The 9,037-nt window shown below is 52.7% G+C and overlaps 1 protein-coding gene across 1 annotated transcript in view; it reads left to right on the top strand.

Moving 5' to 3' along the window:
* Nucleotides 1–1,648: 1,648 nt before the first annotated feature.
* LOC308639850 (doublesex- and mab-3-related transcription factor C1-like) overlaps nt 1,649–9,037 on the top strand; it is a 37,893-nt gene continuing 30,504 nt past the window's right edge. The window contains exon 1 of the mRNA XM_081278178.1: nt 1,649–2,150. The gene's annotated coding sequence lies outside the window, so the exon portion shown is untranslated. The remainder of the gene's footprint in view (nt 2,151–9,037) is intronic.

Genomic DNA, 9,037 nt, shown 5'->3' with positions numbered 1-9,037 from the left:
CCAGTCAATGGAATAAGAAAGAGGAAAGTGAGGACTTCCATTGTAATATGCAATGTGATTGTCTACCAAGAATGTGCAAAAGAATCCACTGAAACAGATTGTTAATTAGGGAGACTTGTTATTAAAGATGGCCATACACCAGATAAAATGTGCAAAAACCACTAGGCTTCCTATACAGCAGAATTAATTAGACAATACAATGGGAAACTCTCTAATTCATAGCAACAATGAAATTAAAAGTTCTGTTGACAAATGAAACAAAGATATACAAGGCAAATTACAAAAGAGAAACTAAAGAATTCCGATAACCAACCTGAATCAATGAAAGAAGATGTGGCGTTTTGGATGAGAAGCCTCCTTACTTTAACAATGTTAATTCTGCTCATAGTCAACAGTACACCCTAAACAATTCTAGTTAATATTCAAAGAAGGATTTTCTTTAACTTGAAATAGTGATCCTGACCTGACCTTCATATAGAGAAAATATCTGAAGAATTTCACAACGTGTGTGTGTGTGTGTGTGTGTGTGTGTGTGCGCGCGCGCATACACGCACGCGGGCATGGGTGAGCAGGGTTGTGTGGGTGCTGAGCATCGGGACCAGGAGCTCCTTGCTACTGAGCTATATCCCCAGTCCTTTTTTATATTTTATTGAGACAGGGCCTCACTAACTCCTTCAGGCTGCTTCTTGAACTTGCCAGTGTCCTGTCTCAGCCTCCAGAGTCACTGGGATTACTGGAGTGAGCCACCACAGGGTTTGAAGAACCACCACAGGGTTTGAAGAATAATGAGGGGGGAGTTAAAGTAAGAACAATTCTGAATCTCTATGTTGAAATGAACAGCAAGGGAATTTTGAGCAATGAAAGAAAATCTGAAAGCCCTGAAGCAATAGCATGGGAATTGAGTAAATGTTGTAGTGAGGTTTAAAAAGTGCTGCCGTAAAAGAGACGCACTGTTCAGGGATGTGGAAGGAGGCTCCACCAGATACTGCCTAGAAAGGGTCGGGTGAAAACCAGGAGTGCTAAATCGTGCTGCACGACAGGACAATAAATGGATGCACTTGCGGGGCTGGAGACATCTTCTTGTTATTGATGGGATTCCTAGGGGCTGACCTCAGAGCCAGGGGTTTCCTGGGTGACCCTCAGATGAAAGGCAAAGTGGAAGAAAGCAGTTTGTTGAGGAAGAATGAGGCCTAGTAAGATGGGAGTAAGAGGAACAAGGAACAAGTTAGAAGGCGTCTTGAAGAATGGTGATTGACTGGGAAAGTGAGATTATAATTAACAACGACTGTCTGCTCCGACTAGGAGAGAAATAGTACACAAAAGAACTGCCAATTCCCCCCACCCCAGAGTCACCGCTCACCAAGAACAAGAACTATGCCCGCCTGCAGTTCTCCGCCAAGGTCGCTTGTTGCCCAGGTCCTTGCTCTACACCTGGGTGACGGTGGTGACCCCAGTGTACAGGCCGTGAGGCCAAGACACGGGGTAGGCTCGGATAACGAAAGGCACGCAAAGGAAGGATGTTAAATGCTTCCTAGGGGCCAGGCGCCCAACAACGCCTGGGACTTCAGGTGGGGTACCTGGAGCTGAAGCGGCAGGGGCCACTGCTAGAGAAAAGGGTACTGTGGGGACCAGAGGCGACTCCAAAGGAGCCTTCTCCACCAGGGGAAGAGGGAGGCGATGATCCTCCAGAAGGATCCGACTCTTCCCAGTAACCGTGACCAGTTCCCGGGGTGGGGTGTTTCCCCTGGGCCTGGCCCTGAGGCTTGTGGCCCGCTGCAAGCCTCCCAGCAGCCAGCCCAGCTCTGGCAGCAGCGCCCCCGCATCCCTCTGGCCCCAGCCTGCAGTACCGTCCCCTGTCGGCAGGGGCACTGCGGGGCGGCGGCCGCGCGTTCCCACAGCTCCTGGAAGACCCGGGCAGAGGAGGCTTAGCCCCCTCCCCTCCCCGCCGCCTGGTCCTGGGGTCTGAGGGCGGCGGCCTCCGTCCGACTCCAGACCCTGGGGCTCCGGGTCTTCTCGGCGGCGGCCGCAGCATCTGCGGCGACGTCACAGCCCTCGCGGCCTCACACACAGCGCTCCGGCCGGCCGCCGAATGCCCGTGGACGCGCATCTCTTCCCAGAGTTCCTGCTTCCTGGGCCAGCCAAAGCCGCAGGTGAGAACGTCCGCGGTAGAGGTGACACCCAGGGCCTGCGGGTCTCAGAGGCCCCCTGGCCTCCTCCTCCTCCTCCTCTCCTCCTTGCCCAAGAGATCCCCACGGGGGCGCCTGCCGCGGGGCCGCTAAGTGCTCTGCTCCCCGCAGCCCCGAGAGCACTTCTTCGGAGGCACATAGCCCCCGCCCAGGTGCTTCTGCAAGTTGCTTTTGTGGACCCCAGCAACCCCTAGGGCCCCCAGCGCCGAGTACCCCGCGGGCCCCAACATCCCTGATGCGCATGCCCAGAGACCCCGGGAGCTAGAAAGTAGCTGAGCTGCTGGTGCAGTACCTGCTGGTTAAGAACGCGAAGACGGTGCTGATCAAAAGGGCAGACATGCTGAAGTATGTCATCCAGAGGTACAGGAGCTTCTTCCCCGAGATTGTCGATTTTCAAGAGAGCCTCTGACCTCCCCGAGTTAGTCTTTGGGTCCTAGGTGAAGGAACTTGATGCGACAGAGCACTCCTATGTCCTGATCAGAAAAACCGATGTGGCCCGGCTTTGGGGCCTGACAGGCGACCAGGGCCCACCACAGACTGGGCTTCCGATGATTACCCTGGACTCCATCTTCATGCAGGCCAGAAACAGTGTCCCTGAGGAGGTGTTCTGGGAGGTGTTGAGGGTGTTGCAGGTATATCCGCCTAAAAAGCATTTCATCTGTGGGGAGCCGTCGCCAAAGCTCGTCACCAAAGCGTGTGTGCAACACGAGTACGTGGTGCGCCAGTAGGTGTGCAACAGCAGGCCCCTGTGCTCGGTGTGCTTGTGGGGCTCTCAAAGGAAGCAAGACAGATGGAAATCCCGGAGTTTGTGGCCAAGGTGAATGACACCTACCCCAGATCCTTCCCGTGGCAGTAAATGAGGCATTGAAAGAAGAGGAGGAGATACCTGGTGCCCGAGACACAGCTGCTGTTGGTGATGTGACAAGTGCCAGTGTTAGCGCCAGTTCCAGATCCAGGGCCTATGCCGTGGCTGAAGCAAGCAAGCATCAGCACCAGTACCCATGCAAGCAAATGCCAGTGCCAGGGCTAGAGCCATGGTGGGAGAAATGATCAGTACCGGGGACAGTGCCAGTAAAGGTCCCCATCTCCGGTTAGAATCAGGGGCTTCTGCTGCCAGCAGGGGAGGCCGAGGCCGAGTCTTCACTTTGTTTTCTTGTGGGTAGAAAAAGAGGCCCTGGAGCAGAGAAAGAGCCAGGCTCTGACCCGTGAAGAGTCCAGGGGTAGAGTGGGCTTAGGGAGAACAAACTGCCCCTGACAGTCGTGTTCCAGTGCTATTTGTGGTTCTTGGTGACTGAGCTTTCTTTCAGTTTGCACATTTCAAAGTTCTGCTTGCTTTAGCCCCCCGGCCCCCTGCCCCCTTTTCTAGAGACAAATATCGGATAGACACGAATTGGTTTCAGGTTAAATGATATAGGCTGGGGATGTAGCTCCGTGGTGAAGCACTTTGCTAGCATGTGCCAGGCCCTGGGTACCTTCCCCACCCCCACCCCACCCCCACTGCAAAAGCTAAAACACCAAGAAAGGACGGCATCAGTAGACCTCGGTTGAAATGAAAGTCAGACATGACCAGTCTTTCAAAATCCTTGGTTTTCTGCACATTCCATCGAGCATTTAAGTTGAGCATCTGGGTTCCAATGTTTTCCTCTTCTTCGTTTCCGTTTTAGGAGAGATGTGCTGTTGTGTGAAAGACAGTGGGAGACTATAATCATTGTATGTCTGGAACATATTAGAGGATTGGAATAAGTCATAGTTTGAAAGTTGGAAGGACTTGACAGTGCAATGATTCCCCGTCCAAATATAAAGATAAAATAAAGAGCTGGTCAGCGTCTGACGTCCCCCCAAACAATGGACATTTACATGTATCTGCACAGTTTTCTGGAATGTAGGGGGAAATAAAAATTTCATGAATGAGACACCTTGCTCATGGACTCCTTTATTCAACGTACACTTACTGACCGCCTATGATAGGTGAGGCACTTTGCTGGGCACCCGAGATACAAGAATTCACCGGTCTCGTCCTGTGGCCCCCATCTGAGAGTCTGGATGGGGCTGTCATGGAAGTGAAGCAGCCAGATGCGGCAGTTTGGTGTGTTAAATGCTGGGATGAGGTGGCGAGGGAGCCTAGAGGAGAGTCATTTAACTCCGGGAGGTGGGCACTGGGAGCCAGGAGGCTTCCTTGTCATGAGGTGCCTGCCGTGTGAGATCTGAAACACTCAAGGAGTAGTAAGTACAAAGTCCCTGAGGCTGGGTATTGCAGGCACCGGGAGGATTCCATGTTCTTCAGTGGGAGTGGAAGGTTAGAATTTGTGGAAACCTGAGAGACATGCTCTGGGAATGAGGACATGTGCGGGAGCCAGGAGCCTCAGTTGGTGGACGTTAGGGCCGAGGAAAGAACTCGGAGTGGAAAAAGACTTGTTGGAAAGCAGCTGCTTTTGGCTCTGAGATGAGCCGGGAGAAGACTCCAGCTGCAGCAGGTCTGAAAGCTGTCCTGGACTCCGGTCCCTGTGTAGGTTGGACACTGCACACACCAAGTGCTTTTGATTTCTCATCTCTAGGGAGTGACAGGTGAGGGGTGAGGGTCCACTCATGAGAGCTGTTTCCCAGAAACTGCTGAACTGAGACATTCTCCCCTCTATTTTGGAAGAGCATAATGAAGGTGCTGGCATGATTACAGCTATGTTTCTAAAACACCAAAGGCCTGGGCGTGTGGGTGCAATAAGCGATCCCATTGATGTCCCAGGAAAACTGTTGGGAGGGGCAAGGGAAGATTCTGCACTAGCCTGCAGTGCAGGCAGGAAGAGCCCTGAGGGCCAGACCCAGGAACTTAAACCCCATTTGGTTGGCCCTGGATGCCACAGAGGGCTTTTGAGCGGGTGGGGGGGGGATGTGATGAAAGCAGGAGCCTGCCAAGCTCACAGTGGCCAGCATAGCATGGTGTGTCAAGGATGGGTGTTTTCCATGCCTTAGAACGGCCCCTGGTGGTACAGCGATCCTACTCTTTGGCCTTGTGTTATCTTTGTTCCTTGAGGTGGATTTGCACATTCTACAAACCCCCTTGTAGGCCTTGGGAAGCCGTTTGCCTGATTGATACGCAGGGCTTGGGATCTGGCACCGGTAACCTCACGGTCTCCTCTAGGACACAGGGAGTCAAGAGGACGCTGCGCTGTCACCCCTCGCTTGCTTGCTTCTGCTGACATCAAGGAGAGGCTGGTGGGGGCGGGGTGTTTTAATATGGGAGCATGCAGTCAGAGGGAAACGGGAGGAGTGTTTGGGGGGGGGCTGTACCTTCCTTTGGGGTGTGGCCAGTTGGAGTTGATTATGTGTGCACCCGTTTAAGGCCTTTCCTCCAGATCCCAAGGCACCTACTCCCCATTTGCAGCCCACAGCCACTGTCAGACACAAGGTCAGGGTATGTTTGGCCAGAGGGAGAGAGAGAATATTTTTGCTCACTCTTACATTGAATTCCCCTCAAAGACATTACAAAACATTTGTGGAAAAAGCAGTATCTTCAGGGCACAGTCTCCTAACAGGTACCTAACACAAGCATTGCTGTGCCATGACAAGGACCAAGTGCGTGGGCCCAACCTAAGCTCCTCCTCCCCTTCCCCAAATGCCATCCTCATCCCAGTGAGAGGAATGTCCTTCTGGGGAGGGGTGGGAGCGAAAATGATGCAAACACCAGCAATTATTTCTAGATTTATTTCACCTGGATGGGAGGGAAACATGAGGAAGCCTGAGCGTGTGTCAGCAGGGAGGAGGGTCAGGCAGCTGGGGGAGAGGCTCCTCCAGAGTGTGGCTCTCCCTGGGGGAGGTGGAGACAATGAAGCTGCTGGTCTTGCAAGGCCAAGGGAGCCCCAAAAGACCCAACTCCCCATTCATTAAGAAAACAGATGAAAGTGATCTGATGGGGCCTCTGGGACATCCACTCACCCATTCCTGTGTCCCCAGGCCCACCATCACTCCACTAGCCTAGCGATTCTTGGAGTCACGGTTCCCAACATGGCCTCAAACACTTTGCTAGATTCAAAGATAAAGATGCTCCAATTTCCCTTATAGATTTGCTCAGAGGATAATAGGCTACAGTACACATGGAGGCCACCTCAGGAAGACTAACGTGTCTCATTCTATGAAAAAGAACAGTCTGCTCACAGAAAAGGACCTCTGTTGGAGGGGCTCTGTCTTGAGGGGCAGGGGTGCTTGGGAGCTGTTTAGAATCACAGGACTCTGACACCTTTTCTCAGGATCCACAGATTTTTTCCAACACCTTTCCCTACCTCTCCCATATATAAGCGCTGCCCGGGTTTTCTGGGATGTGAACCTGGCGTGCACTGCAGGGGGAAGAGACTTCTTGCTATCTCCTCATTCCTGCTTGCAAGTGCCCCCTGGGGGTCAGAGCTGCCACTGCTGATTGGCCTCCATCCATTGCAACCAGGACCCAAGGAGGAGCACGCAGCACTGCCTCAAGGAGGAGGGTGGACAGCCCCATAGGGCCAAGGAAGATGCTCGCTACCCCCCCACGACCCACCCCCACGGGAGCCAACACCCGCAATGCACCCGAGGCTGGCATCAATGTTGAAAGTGACGAAGCAAATACCACGAAGCAAAACCAGTCAGGAGTGCCAGCGTTTATTTCAGGCCTCCTGACCAAAGAAGGTGGAGAGCAGGGGCGGGGGCGAGCAGAGGGGGCTGGATCACCATTCACAGCTCTGTTTCTGCAGCTTGTGTGTTCTCAGTTTTCCAGTGTCTGGTAGCCTCTCCTAGGAAGGAAAGCAGAGTGGTATGTGGCCCCTTCAGAACTCAGGCCTGCCTTGGAGTTGTCATGTGGGAGAGGAGCAGAGATAGCCGGGCTTGATGCTGAGCAGCCAGCAGCTGGGGCTGGCTCTGAGCTCTTTCACCTGAAAGATTTGGTCACAAAAGCCAGCAGTCTGTGGAACCATCTCTTCCAAGACCCGTGTTCAAAGCATGATCTCTGGGCCAGCCTGGGTCATCGGATGGGTTCTCCATGGTGTCCGACAGGACTGGTTTGCCAGTCTTTTCGTGGAAATTTCACGGTCTTCAAATATAGACCCACAGCCTCATCCCAAACGTCCCTGCCATCACTGGCACCTGTTACCTCCTTTAGCAACAACAATGTGCTGCCCTGACCCTGTTCTACGTGTGGGGCACACAGCAGTGATCTACACCACCCCACGCCCAGCCCCTCAGAGGTACTCTGCACGTTGGAGGGAAATCAGACTCACCAGGTCAGCAGGTGGGAGAAAAGGAGTGAAGATCATGCTTCCAGGCATGCGCGAAGTGCCTGGAGGGACCAACCCTTGGAGAGACCTGCTAAGCTCCGCTCTTGGTTGGGCACAAGGAGAACAAAGACCCGTCCCTTCCTTGACCCCCAGCCCCTCTGCCTCTGCCCCACTGTTCCTCCCTTCTGCTTCCCAGTGCACTCTGCTAAGCACTGGATACATTTCTCCCATGTGACGTTTCCCCGTGTTCCTGTATCCCTTACTCCCACCCCTCCAATCTGTCTTTGCTTCCTTTGCTTATCTCCCCTGGCCTCCCCAGCAGGCCATCCCAAGCCAGGTTTCTGCTGGTTGAGAAGAAAAGCACAGAGGGGCCCCACTGTGAGAACAGGGTGTGCAGACATCTAGGGGTAGTTCACCATGTGTGACCATGTCCCTTTGCCCCTATGTGGTGGCCATCCACTGTCCCAGTTTGTCTGAGACCACCCCAGATTTCTCACTGCCAGTCCTATGTCCTGGAAGATCCTTCAGTACCAGGCAAACTGGGTGTTCTTTGTCACCTGACTTCATGAAGCACTATTGTCCTTTTACTCTACGTAGCTTTCCACACATTTCACAGCCAAGCCTTATGGATGACGTGGGTGTTTCTCATGTATAAAATGAGTCATTTGTGAGTAATGGGCGGGTTTCCCTTCAAAGGGCAGAGGTAACTGCAGGGAGACTTATTTGACCCCTGAATACATATCAACTGCAAACCTGAGGAAACCTCAGCCATCACTTCTGTTCAGGGTGTGTCACACCAGCATTCTAGACAGACCCAGAGTACTAGAGGTAGGATTGGGGAAAGAGCTGGGAAGCATATTACCAAGACCCCCGCCCGACACTGCAGATGGGATTTCACATGCATCAACGGGTGGCCACAGGCTTTAAAAGGAGACCATTAAAAGCATTAGAGCTGCTGACCAAGCCATCACTTGTATAGGATGGCCTAGAGAGGAGGGTGCCAGCGGTCCCAGACAGCTCTGTCCTTCGTGGGGTCTTGTACAAGTCAGACGGACAAGAGCCCTGAGCTGTCGAGTACGTGAGTACCTGATTCACACACAACTTTTTACCAAAACCTTGTGAGTCTCTGGGCAAGTTGTGCCAGATACTCAGAAACTCCTCCCCAAAGTGAAAAGGTCTCCTGCCCTGTCCTCCACATCTCCTTCCCGTGACTCCACTCCAATGAGGCTTGTTCCTACTGCACTCCATGGAAAAAGTGGAGTGTGTGGAACGTGAACCAGTGAACAAGTGAAAGCGATGGTTCATGTTTGGCTTGCAGCTAGCTACATTGTGTGGGTTGGGTTTAAGTCCTAAACAGCAGGCTTGGTGTAAATTGCCAACTTAAAAGATAATGGATAGAAACGAAGACCCGAATCACTACACTGTCATTTCTCTGCACACGTTTAATCCTCACGTGAGGAAACTTGACTGGTAAGTGAGGAGTTTCTTCCTAGTTCCTGGTCAGACCCCTAAACTCCCAGGGAGAAAGGCCAGATTCTATCTAAGATCCCAGAACTCCAGGTTTCCTGTTGTGCACTTGTCAACATACTGACTAGCCACCAGGTGGCAGAAGAA

Source organism: Spermophilus citellus (genome assembly GCF_964194105.1).
Source record: "Spermophilus citellus genome assembly, chromosome: X".
NCBI classification, from domain to species: domain Eukaryota; kingdom Metazoa; phylum Chordata; class Mammalia; order Rodentia; family Sciuridae; genus Spermophilus; species Spermophilus citellus.
The sequence above is the reverse complement of the archived record's forward strand: the minus strand, read 5'-3'. Positions and strand labels throughout refer to the sequence as shown.